This window comes from Cynara cardunculus, assembly GCF_001531365.2.
Source record: "Cynara cardunculus var. scolymus isolate 2C chromosome LG 10, CcrdV1, whole genome shotgun sequence".
Taxonomy (NCBI): domain Eukaryota; kingdom Viridiplantae; phylum Streptophyta; class Magnoliopsida; order Asterales; family Asteraceae; genus Cynara; species Cynara cardunculus.
Genome location: NC_037537.1, coordinates 27,181,740 through 27,195,851, shown reverse-complemented (window position 1 = coordinate 27,195,851; position 14,112 = coordinate 27,181,740). Strand labels below are relative to the sequence as shown.

Sequence of the window (14,112 nt, the reverse complement as noted above, 5' to 3'; positions counted from 1 at the left end):
AGTTAATTTGATACTAATATCGATATATTTTTGTCAAATTTTTATGATATATTCAAACATATATTTTATTCAAAAATAAAAACATCATCGTTTTCTCAAAATCACATAAAGTCATATTATAACATCAGCTGAGATAAATAATAAAATGAAATATTAAAATCACGATGTATTTCGCTGCATTGCGCGAGTACGCTTCTAGTATATATATATATATATATATATATATTTCCGATAAAAGATTACCAAAAAATAACCGAATCAATCATAACCAGAATTAATTAATAACATCATAAACATTAAACTTGAATATCTTGTTTTATGGAATTAATAGAATGATGTGCGTGATTGGTCAATGTGACCAAGGTTGTGTCAAAACTCCCCTCTCTAATGGTTGGTCAGTGTGACCATTTTGGACGTGATGTAAATCACATGTGATTTGTCTATTCTTGCATTTCTCGTAAGTTGATTGTTTGTCGTTTGAATCTCTCTCTCAAGTCATATGTGAAGTGTATGAAAGTTGTAATAAGTGAAAACAATATGTATGCGTTGTTTGATAAATAAAACAAGACATGCGAACATGAAATGATTATATAGCATTGTTTCACACATGAAACGTGAAAAAAATATTTTAAGTTTGGTTTTCACATGTATTGTTTAATCTATGAAACAATACATTTAACTAGTTTAAAAAAGAAACCGCCCAATGATCATGAAGTATGAGTAGTGAGGTTCATTGTTTTACGTTCATTGATCAAAGTTTTATAAACAATCTCTTCATTTATGACGATAAGGAGTACAGGTAAGATTTACATACGTCGTATACCCTCCAAATCCTACTTCCAGATGAGATATATTGGATACATTTGTTTTGATTTGGTTTTTTGGCCGAAGATTTACGGAATTATTGTCTCAAGGTCATTTATATCGAGCACCACCTTTGTTTGTGCAAGAAAAGATTTGTAACTGATAAGTACTGTGTCGATCTACACTGCTTTGCCTCAAGAGCATAGTGTGATAGATAAATCAAGTACACAACAACCCATTGAAATCAAGAATAAGATTTGACAACAATGTTGTATTGAGCCAAATTAAATTTCAATAATGACGTAAATGTCTTTAAAATCATTAACTATGCTTGTCGATTTTAAGAGGAAACTAGTTGAAAAGCAATCTCGATAACTGCTTTAATTTTGTCGGGTTTAAATCAAATATTGATCGGGTTTGAACCAAACATAAGGGAAAGAAGAAAACGAATTTTAGAAAATATCTACGTTAGATAATGATTTTAAATAATTATTATATATAATATGAATACAAACATAGTTGATAAAACTTACATATTTTAATTAAATAATATTTTCTAGAAAAAAATTAGTAACTAAATTAAATATTTTACTAAATTCAATCAAAGTTTTATTATTTATGAAACAATATAAATATAATTTTGGTTTTTATATAACTTATAGAAAGATTTTTAAAATTGCTATATTTAATTTTTGATGACTAAATTGTTATAATCGGGTTATTGGCTGTAAAAGTTTGGAGTTGTTATTGATTAGTGACGGAGTTGAGGGGCTATTTTGAAAATTTTGTTTAAAATGCAATTTTAAAACCCACATCCTCTTATTAAATATACTTATTTTATGAGGATATTTGTCGGTATTTGGGGTATTGTGAAGAAAAAAGTGTGTGTTTTGTTCCTGGTCGAAGAAAACAGAAACGAACGGAGGAAGAAGAATGTGACTACTTGTTTTAACTGTTGTTGCTACTGAGTTTATCATCTTCATCTACTGTGTTTTACAAGGGGACTTTTATTTTTAAAGACATCATTTAATGTGTTTTTGGTGAAGAAATCATAAGGCTTCTTACGTGAGTATTTGATCATCTATGCTATTTATTAGCATAAATTATGGGTTTTGATATGATTTTATCATCTGATTTTAATATGGATGTCATAATCAAGAGATGAGTGTTTTTGGTAATAAGGATGACATAATCATGAGATGATTATTTTTTTTGTAATATGGATGACAACTCAGGAGATAGGTATACTGGGATAAGGGTGACATAATCAAATTCTGAAAATGATGATCTTTTGATCATGCGATTATTGTTATCGCATCTATTGAATGTGATGAGATTGATTTATCACATGTGTCTAATGCGATGAGATTGAGTTTTGATTTAGAGTGTTATTTTTATCGCAACAATGAGATACGGCATGTTGATTTTATCGCACTAGTGTGGTACGATAAGTTATGATTATCGCATCTATATGGTGCGACAAAGTGATGGTTATCGCATCTGTATGGTGCGACAAGTTTGTTTATCACATCTATCGGGTGCAACAACTTGGAGTGATCGCATCTGTTGGATGCGACAAGTTGGGGTTATCGCATCAGTGTGATGCGACAAAAAGAAGTGATCGCATCCATATGATGCGAGGAATTATGATATCGCATCAATAAGGTGCGACAAGATTGGTGTATATTAAATTTGATGCAACAAATTGATTTTTATGTTGTCTAATGCGCTACAATGGGTTGTCTCATCTATATGTTGCGACAAAAAAGGTTTGATGTCATTAAATGATATTTGTATATTCTCATTTCAAAGAATTGCTTTCCAAAAAATGTTTTGTGATTTTCACCCTGTAATAGCAATCAAAAAGGATTTCTCCTTAGACCTTATGACTTACCCTCGTTTTTTTTTTTACAAATATGCATTACAGGTCGGACACATTTGGAGGATAAGAGAAAGAGAAAGATGTGAAGGGGAATTAATATTGCATTACATCTGTGAATTTTAGAAGTTGTTATTGAATATATACTTGAGAACTTGTTATGTTTACAATTCTTGTATTTGGTGTATATGGAAAATTTTGGGGCTACTTTTGTAGGTAACATATTGTATATATTGGAACCAATGTGTAATTTTGTACTTCATGTAAAATGAAATATGTGATTTTATGCAAATATGGATTTAGGGTGTTACATAAATATTATTAAATAATAACATAAACATAATGATACCATTAGTAATAATTCTAAATAATCAATAGTTAATATTAATGAATAATCTAAAGTTAATTTAATAAATAATTTGAAATTTTTAATATTAAAAAGTAATTTATATTTAATATTAATTATTAATTACTGATTAATACTAATAAATAACAATTAATATTAATCATGCTTATACGTAACAAGAAGTTTTTGGAGTAACATTTCAAAAATCTAGCTTGTTGCTAGTTTTTACCCATCCAAACTGGACTTTTGCAGTAAGCTCAAAAAATAAGGTAGTTTATATCTTACAAACAACCAAAATTTGAGATCGTGTAATTTCATGTTTCTTAAACAATATTTTGATCACTTCATTGTATATGTTGCACGAAATTTGTTCGAGAATAATATCAAATCATGCTCTCGATCTTGGCACAAATCGAAAGCTATAAACCGAGAGAAGAGTGTAATGGTGCATACATTAAAACTGAGAATGAATGCTTCATTAAAGGTAAATGATTACCGAAATCTGTGAGCAATTATGGGGCAATCAAGAGAGGTTACAAGCCCTTCAATAGCAGTTATAAACATGTTTAGGAATGACAACGGGCCGGGTTAGGACTGGTTATTGGTATTCCCGTCCCCGAAACCGATAACTAAACTCGTCCTCGTAACCGCCCCGATCCCCGTCGAGGATCTTATCGGGGATCCCCGTGGGTCCTTATTGGGGAACCTGTTAAGGGTTAAAATCCCCTTTTTTCATTAATTTCCCTGTTCACCGTTAGTTATAACCGAACTCGAAACCCAAACCGATCTGGAAAAAAATTACATGTTAATTTTCATCACAACTAAAAGGAAATTACAATTTTTTTTAAAGATGTAAGTGTAAATATCTCAAACATAATCAAACCAATTACAAACAATGTATTAGATTACAATATAAAAGTAAACAGAATTTCAAACATTATACAACTAACATCATGCTCACAATTAGACAAATAAACTAGACTTTTTTGTGAGCCTTATTTGGGATGTTGAGGTAAAGTGGATAAACGTATTTTAAATTTTAATGTTATATTTTCTTGTAATGATATTCTACATACATATATATATATATATATATATATATATATATATATTAATATATACACTAGGGGTGAACAGGATTGGATTGGGTCAGATCGGACCATAAAACCGACTAAACCGATCAGGTATCAGATTATAATATCATACCCCATAATATGCAGTTTGGGTTCCAACGGGTTCGGGTGAGTAATATGAAACTGACAATGAGTGCATCGAGTGATGAAACAAAATGAATGGTAAGCCAAATAAGCAAAGAAAATGGCATTGTTTTTAATATGTGTATTTGCCTGTACTTGCAATGTAAGGGGGACAGGGAGGCATCACCCCATTTGGTTTGAAGTAAGGGACTGTAGATCCTGGTTTATTGTGATCTATGTGTGTTGTAGGGGGAAAGGGGGGAAGAGAGAGAGAGAGAGAGAGAGAGAGAGAGAGAGAGAGAGAGAGAGAAATTTGATCATTGACTTGATCACTACGGTTTTGACCAGTCACAGTGTCACACCTGAAGAGATGATAAACTTTTTAGGGCTAGAGCAACACAAATAGACCTTGAAAATTTCTAGGGAAAAGCTGAATAATGAAGACTCTCCTCCCAAACTTCTCAAGGGTGAGGAGCCAAAGTTCCAAAAAGACATCAACTCATCAAGTGATTCAGAAAGAAAAAAAAAACATGAACACAAAGATTCAAATTTAAACTAATGAAAGAACAACAACGAAACCTTAAAGTGGTCACTTCTAAACATTGCTTAATTATTCTACAATACATCATCTAGATTATCTACATCAACTATAGGAAGAGAATCCTCATGGTCAATGATAGAACTTGAACTTCCAATTCTCATATTCATCATTTATGCATTTATAAAAACAAATTAAAAGAACGATGTAAATATACAAATTCAAGTATATACTAACATAAGTTGAAAGAGAATACTAAAATACATAATTAATGTCGTACCTTTCTTAAAATTTTCAATATCATCTATGTTTTTTTCAACTGCAATTGGCTGACTAGGGCCTCTTAGCCAGTCTTGTGTACTTCTACCATTTTAGGAGATAGAGAACTCCTAAATTATCTAAGACCCTGTCAGTAGTACTAAAAGTCTATTCCGATGCCACAGTTGAAATTGGAACAACAAGTACATCTTTAGCCAATTTTGAAAGGATAGGAAACCTTCCACAATCTTAAAATATCAAAATCGTTTATACCCTCTACGATGAACTCACTTAGATAAACTTCAAGTTCACTCTTTTTGTTGAGTGAAGCCCCACTTTCCATCTTTTGTTGGCTTTTTAATCTAGATTGTACCCTTCCAACTGGAACATTCTCACACTTAACGGGTGGAGGAGGAATCATAGTGGTAGAAGGTTCAGAATATGTTGAGATATACTTTTCAAATAACATATTCAGTTTAGACTTTACCTTTTCAAAACATGACTTACCTTGATCCTCACCATACATTTGATTAAGCTAGACTTGCATGTACTCAATCTTGTCTTTGGGGTCCAATATATTGCCGAAAAATATTATAAAGTTCATCTTATCCGGATCACCCCAATATTTACTAAACTTCTCTTTCATTTTACCACTCATTTTCTTTTCATAAATCAAAAACCAAAACTCCAAAAGTTAGTCAACAACCAAATATAAGTAGGTATTAAAATTGAAGTTGATTTAAAATTTAAAATTAAAGGAAGATAAACATACATCTTCAACTTTTGACTTAGATTGTAACATATCGGCAATAATGCAACTCAAATTTGAAATCTCGGATAAGAAAGAATTTGAGGTGACATAAAGTGAGCCAGAAATTTTGATTGTCATCTCATAAAATGTCTTAAAAAAAATCACCGAGCTGTCAACAGATAACCAATCAAGATATTTAGGCACCGAATCACCCAATTCCAAAGTCAACGCAGTGTCACTACTCTCATACGTATTAAAATTTTGCTTGTAAGCTATTGCAGTTCGAAGCATCATATAGGTGGAGTTCCATCTAGTTGGAACATCAAGACATAAAGAACTTTTCTCTTCCACATCAAGCAATTCTGCAAGTTCTCTAAATGTCTTCTACTTAGATGGAGAACCCCTCACCTACCTAATTCAACTCCTAATCTTCTTAACTGGTGTATCTGCTAATTTAAATCCATCTTGTACAACCAAATTTAGAATATGAGCAATACATCTCATATGTATGTACTCGGCCCTAGTAGAAGAACCACCCCATTCACCACCTTCTTTTTCATGAACCCAACGACAATATCATTGCTTGATGCATTATCAACTGTGATAGTGAAAATATTTTTTACTCCTCAATCAAACAAACAACTCTCTATGGCTTTAGCTATACTTTCCCTTTTATGTGAATGTATAGGCACAAATGAGATGACTTTTTTATTTAGTTTCCACTCATCATCAATAAAATGTGCAGTAAAACACATATAATTGATTCTTTGAACAGATGTCCAAGTATCGGTAGTCAAACTAATACGTTGCATGCTTAACTTAAACAATTTCTTAAGATTCGTCTTCTCTTCAAAGTAAATACTAAATATATCCCTATTAATTGTCCATCTAGAAGGGATCTTAAATCTAAGGCATGCAGCTTCAACAAACATAAATGGAAGTTCATCCATTATAATCATTTTAGCTACCATCTTTCGAATAACCTCTTGGTTAAAAATCCAAGATGTCAAAGCACCATCACTATTATCAGATTTTCCAGATGGAAATGCAAGAATGGACTGTTTTTTTTCCTTAGCATGTGGATTATTTAGAAAAGCACGCATGTGGCTATTTAAAGATGAAGTACCATGCTTTTTATCCTCAGCTGCATATAATTTTGAATAGTATAAACACTTACCTTTAATGACTACCCCATCATTGTTTAAAAATTTCTCAAAATGGTCCCATACTATAACAACTAAGCAATTTTCTTTATGTTGCTTTGTCATCATCAAATAGGGGGAGATTGTTAATCCTCTCTCTCAGTGATTTGATGATGATCATTTTTACCTAACGAAAAGTACTTAGTTTTTATTATTCAGTTTTAGCGATTATCACTGATTATGTTCAGTGATCGCTAAACATATATTGTAAATCTCAAGAAACAAGTATTCTTCAAGAAGACAGAACTCACACCACAAGAACCTTCAGTGATGTCGAAAATAAAGCTGAAGATAGAAATAAGTAGTTCGTGATCTTATGTGGTTTCAGTGATAACAAACTTAGCTACAAACATGTGTGAAGTCTGCTCAAGATTCAGCAAACACTGGAGAAACTTTAGAGTTATTCCAGTGTCAACGATCAAATGAATCTTGTTGATCAAGATTAATTTTTGTCTTATCCCCCTGCACACAAAGGACAAACTCATACCTCTCAAAGTAAAGCACTCGTGCGGAGTCACTCTATTGTCTCCAAATATGCTTACCTACTTTATGAATGACCACTGTTCATAAAGGTTTTCACTTTCATTTGAGGCTTCGGTGGAAATGGATTCTGGTGAGAGTCATTCTTCATGACCGAGGCATTGATCTTCACTATCTTATTTACCCTTGTTGTGAGGGAGAAATAAAAACTGTAAGTTATTATATGCCAACGACACTTGTCACACAGGGATACTACTAAGGACTAAGGAGTATGAAAACCTATAGGGTCGCATACAAAGAATATGTTTGCTTCCATTTGAAAGTAACCCCAAAAGTCATGTTTGACACTTAAATAATTATTCTTGAAAAATAATTATAAAATATTTGTTAAAATGTAATTTTGATAATTACAGGGTATTATTTGTATATAAGCATAGTTATTATTAGATAATTAGATAATCATTTACAGATAAACATCAAACCTTATTTGAATTGTGGATTGACTATGATACTAGTCCATATAAATAAGGTGTTAGGCCAATTCAGTTTGATGATTCATTCTTTTATATTTCAATATCAACTAAATACAGAAAAGAAACCTTTTCTTTTTTGATACACATATTAGTACTAGGCTTCTTTTGGGCTAGCACCCGATGGGAGATCAACTATAGAAGAAATCGTTGTTGGTTTCTTAGTGCCCCATCAGATACCCTGCCATATCTCAAAAAGTACAATTTTAAACACCCTATGTGTGAATGTTTTAAATAAATGTCTCATTGAATCCGGCTATGGGTCTTGTTTTAGAAAAGTTTTCTAATAGTGGTATTAGAGCCACTTTGAGGATTTAGTTAAAAAAAAGGGAACGATTATTATATGGCAATAATATATATATATATATATATATATATATATATATATTGACCTACTGTATAGAAGTGTTGACCAATTTAAAGGGTTTGTTAACCCTAATATTTATGATCACCTCAGCACCTGTCTTCTTTCTCTCTAACATAACAGTCGCTAGAGGCTTCATCTCTGATGGTTGTGTTGTCGTTGGTCGCTGTCGACGACGTCAGAAATCTGCGGTTGATGTCGCCCTTGTTCCTTATAGTTGGACTGTGTCCTGTGTGGCTTTGAGGCCACTTTAACCAGCGCCAACCATCGACTACTGCCACAATTCTTTCCTCTCGCTAGTGTCGAAAGACCATGGGCCTTAGGCATTCTTGTATTTCAATGGTCACTTGTGTCGGACTATGGTCCTTAGCCTTTTGACAGTTCCTCCAAACCATCATCCATGGCGGTTGCTGGGTGTTTTCTTCACCGGAAAATGCAGCTAATGTCGCTGCCTTGAGCATTCGGAGTGCATGGTGCATAATCCGAACAAGGTAACTCAAGTCTTGCATTGATATACATGACCTAGGCTCGTAAGCTCGTGTAGCGGATATGGTTGTGACTAATAGCTATGATATTGAATTATGTTCTACGTGTTTGAGGTTAATTTTAATATGAGGTTATTCTTTTGGGCATTTTTGGTTCAATTTCTTGCTATTTATGGTTTTAATCTTGGAGGTTAGTGTTATTCTTGCTTTTAATGTTCATTATTATGATGTTTGATTAATTTTTCATAGCATTTTAATGGATTTCTGAAATGGTTGGTTTTAAAATTGATTATGGCTAAATGCTTATTCAAATGTGCTATGATGCTTAACATTATTGCATTATTATTGCTTCATGATTGTACGATTTATGCTCATTATTAACCTTTTTGTGCCATTTTAATAAAACCATATCTATTTGATATTGTTGTTGAACTTGATTGTCTAAATTCTATCTGTTTGGTCATGTATGTATGTTTTACTTATATGGTGACCTTGTTGAAGTTTACGATCATCTTTAGTTCCTGATAATTGGGCTTGTCTGATAAATATTGCATTTTTTGTCGTTCCACATATTGCTCACACAATTTTTTGGTCTTAAATCTTATGAAATGGTCTATCAAGATATTTAGCCATTTTTAATGTCCTATAAACATGATTTTTGTTACAATGATTCTATGAGTATGGTTGGTGAATCAATTACAATAGGGTAGCTTATCTCTTTAGCTTAAAAATCACCCTTAATAAGAAACTTGTAATATATATATATATATATATATATATATATATATATATATATATAGGGGCTCATTCAAGAGAGCACTGATTAGTTTGTGGTAAATGTGAAATCCAATCTCAACCACAAATCAACAGATAAATTAGGAAATTAATAATTATGGTAGTTTGAGTTAAAATGATAATTAGAGGGCATTTTAGGTATTTTTAAAAAACTCCTCTCTCCTCTCTCATCTCTGATCTCTCCGACCTCCAATCTCCGGTCTCCGGTAAACAAAAATTCGGCAGGTACCAAGTAATCACAAAGATACACAATGTGATACCCATTGTGATATATTGTGATACCATTTGAGTACCATTGTATATCACATGGTGTATCTTTGTGATTACTTGGTACCTGCCGGATTTTTGTTCACCGGAGGTCGGGGATTGAAGATCGGAGATCGGAGAGATGAGAGAGGAGAGAGAAGAGATGAGTTTTCTAAGAATACCTAAAATGCCCTCTAATTATAATTTTAACTCAAACTACCATAATTATTAATTTCTTAATTTATCCGTTGATTTGTGGTTGAGATTGAATCTCACAGTTACCACAAACTAATCGGTTCTCATTTGATTAGGCCCCTATATATATACATATTTATTTTTAGAAAGGCAAGGCAAAATTTTATTAATGAAACCAAAAAAAAAAACAAATCATAAAGAAGGCAAGGAAGGAAGATCTAGAAGGAATAGAAACCCAACCAAACTACAACTGAAAGAAAAGCAAACGAAGGGGCTACACAGCCTACCACGAAGAACAAGTCACGACCACCCGTAAGATAAACAAAGCGAAAGTTATAACAAAAACCATAAAAACCGAAACCAAAGGAAAGACGAAGAAAACTAAACGATGAAGAAAGCTACTCGTTGAACCGTTGACCCCTACAGCAGTCCGACCAGGAAATGGAGAACATCTCTGAGGGTTTGGCCATGGTCCCTTTGACTAATGTCTCTGTTAACTCCGCTAAATCAAGGGCTATTTTAGTCGTTTTTCCTATTCTTTGTTTTTTCCTATAAAAAAATAAAAACGAAACGCAAATTTGGCATGCAAAGCTTTCCTGTCTAATTACTAGAAATGATGGGCATGTCAGCTTGTTCTTCGATCCCAATTCCCAAGGGATGATGAAGTTACCCCATCCAATCAATCCTCTTGGGCTGGCCTATAAATTGCACATGTCCAGGCTTTGAATGCTGAGGAGAGCAAAGAATGGATCGCATTCACTTTGAAGTCCCTACGAAAAGCCGACATGAGATAACAAATCTAGTGTTTCCTTCACTGCCCATGAATCCCTTCTCTTTTTCTATTCTAGTAGTCTTATGCGGTCTTCCGTCCTAAGAAATAAGATCTTCATATAGTTGAAGAATTAAACTTGCTTTTGAAAGTTTACAGTTTCCCGGCTAAAAATCACCTGCTTGTTTACAGTCTTTCTCATACTCAAATCCTTTTTGTTGTTTTAGTATTTTTTTTCTATTTAGGTATAAAAACCTGGTTGAATTGTTTAGGGATTTCTACAATTTTAAGTTATAAAGATAATAGTGTGTACTAATATTTCATTTGGTTAAAATCTAAATATTGATTTTGATTTTTCGAATGAAAATTGGAAACCCTAATTTTAGGATGATCAAATTGGAGTTCATTTCTTAATGTTTTTTAATGATTTGGTGTTAAAATATCGATAATAAACATGTTTTATTTCAATGATAAAAAAAATAACAATGAAATTAAATTGTTTTCAACATAATTAATTTTTTGTTAAACAAATCAAATCATTTAAAACAATATCTTATTTTATCTATACTTATTATAAAGCATTTGACAAAAACTCTTAAAAACAATTTTTTATGCATAAAGTACTGTTTATTGWTGCATATTACTTAAAATTCAAGATTACAAATAAACTGTACGTAAGTACAACTTATTAAAGTTTTATGCTTGAATTCGTGTACCTAACTACAGATAAATATAATCAAATACAAGATAAACATTCATTTTAAATATAAAAATCTAAAATATAATTAGGATAATCATTGAGTTATAACAGAACTTAATTATTATTCTTATAAAAAATATTATATAATTAAATCAAATATAAATTACTTAATGAAATCTAAATTAAATTATAATAAAAAATTGCATTAAAGAAATTACACAAAAAACAAGAACTTTCAAATAGTTAATTTGATACTAATATTAATATATTTGTTTTTGAAATTTTATGATATCTTCAAATTTGTATTTTATTCAAAAATAAAAACATTATCACTTTCTCAAAAACCACATAAAAACCATATTAGAACATCTACAGAGAAGGAATAAAACGAAACATTAAAATCGAGATATATCTCGCTGCATTGTGCGAGTACCATTATAGTTCTTTTAAATAAAATAAGATATTGTTTTATAATTTGATTTGAAGAAAATGAAGTGTATAAGAAAGGTGGATTGGATGTCATTGTGTTAAATAATGGGGTTTGCCTCATAAAGTTGTCTTTCTTTGGATGACCCTCTTTAAAATCTATAATCATGGTTGGAAACTAAACAAACAAAATGATAGAAATTATAGTGCAAAATTAATTATATTATATTATTATATCTTTATCTATATATATATATATATATATATATTAAAAGAAGAACCATGAGTGTTTGAGGTGACATCATGAGAATTGAGTATTGAGGTGTTGATGAATTGTGGTTAAGTTTGAGATATCTCATATTGGTGAAGAGTTTAAAGATTTGAAGGAAATGAAGTGAAGAAAGGTGGATTGGATGTCATTGTGTCAAATAATGGGGTTTGCCTCATAGAGTTTTCTTTCTTTGGATGACCCTCTTTGAAATCTATAACCATGGTTGGAAACTAAACAAACCAAATGATAGAAATTATAGTGCAGAATTAATTATATTATATATTATATATATATATATATATATATATATATAAAAGTAAAATCTTGAGTGATGAGGTGGCACCATGAGAATTATAAAAACAAAATCTTGCGATGATGAGGTGGCATATTGAGAATTAAGTATTCTTAAACAGTGAATTGTGGTTGAGTTTGAGTTGTCCCACATTATTGAAGAGTTGAAAGATTTGGACAAAGTAAAGTGTATAAAAAGATGGATTGGTGTCTTTGTGTCAATTCATAGGGTTTGTCTCATAAGGTTGTCTTTCTTTGGATGACCCTATTTGAAATCTATAACCATGATTGGGATGAAAACCAACCAAATGAAATTTGAGGTGACATCATGAGAATTAAGTATTGAAGTGTTGGTGAATTGTGGTTGAGTTTGAGATATCCCACATTCGTGAAGAAATGAAAGACTTGAAAAAAAAATGAAGTGTAAAAGAAAGGTGGATTGAATGTTATTATGTCAAATAATGGGGTTTGCCTCATAGAGTTGGCTTTTTTTGGATGATCCTCTTTGAAATCTATAACCATGATTGGAAACTAAACAAACCAAATGATAGAAATTATAGTGCAAAATTAATTATATTATGTTATTATATCTTTATATATATATATATATATATATATATATATATATATGTAAAATCTTGGGGTGATGAGGTGGCACCATGAGAATTATAAAAGTAAAATCTTGCAATGATGAGGTAGCATATTGAGATTGAGTATTCTTAAATGGTGAATTGTGGTTGAGTTTGAGTTGTTTCATATTGTTGGAGAGTTGAAAGATTTGAACAAAGTAAAGTGTATAAAAAGATGGATTGGTGCATTTGTGTTAATTCATGGGGTTTGTCTCATAAGGTTGTCTTTTTTTGGATGATCCTCTTTGAAATTTATAACCATGATTGAGATGAAAACCAACCAAATAGAAAAAAAACTTTATCTTTATATATATAAAAGAAAACATTGGGGTATTGAGGTGGCACTATGAGAATTGAGTATTCTCATATGGTGAATTGTGGTTGAGTTTTAGTTGTCTCACATTGATGAAGAGTTGAAGAATTTGAACAAATTGACGTGTATAAGAAAGATGGATTGGATGTTTATGTTTCAAATCATGGGGTTCGCCTTATAAGATCGTCTTGCTGTTACTACTATCAAGGTTTGACACACCCCTCTAATTACAATTCAAATATTATAGAATGTTACGATAAAGTGTGATATTTGTTTTTATCAGTTTAATATCTGATATGTGGGTCATCGATCCCACTTGATATTAATTTTATTTTTTTATGAGAAAAATCCATTATCTTAACTTAATGATGTGGTTTTTCATGTATCGGCTTGAACTTCCACTATTATTGCTACAACTTACGCACTCCTCTAATTTTCACTTGAAATATTATAGAACATTTCTTTTTCATAACTTCAAATGAGATTTCAAATAAATTTGCTACAAATTAATATCGTGACTTAGTTACCTTATATGAGATTTCAGTTAGAACTTTAACTTCTAATTAAACAAACTACTAACATTAGTCAAACATTTGTAGAGTACTTTGTAACATTGTTCTTAAACATAGTTAGATAACTTAAAT

At 31.3% G+C, this 14,112-nt stretch overlaps 1 non-coding gene across 1 annotated transcript; it reads left to right on the top strand.

Annotated features, from left to right (window-relative positions):
- The first annotated feature begins 13,706 nt into the window (after window positions 1-13,706).
- LOC112520540 lies at window positions 13,707-13,898 on the top strand. The gene has a single exon (XR_003070013.1). It is a non-coding gene; the product is annotated as a U2 spliceosomal RNA (small nuclear RNA).
- Window positions 13,899-14,112: the final 214 nt, after the last annotated feature.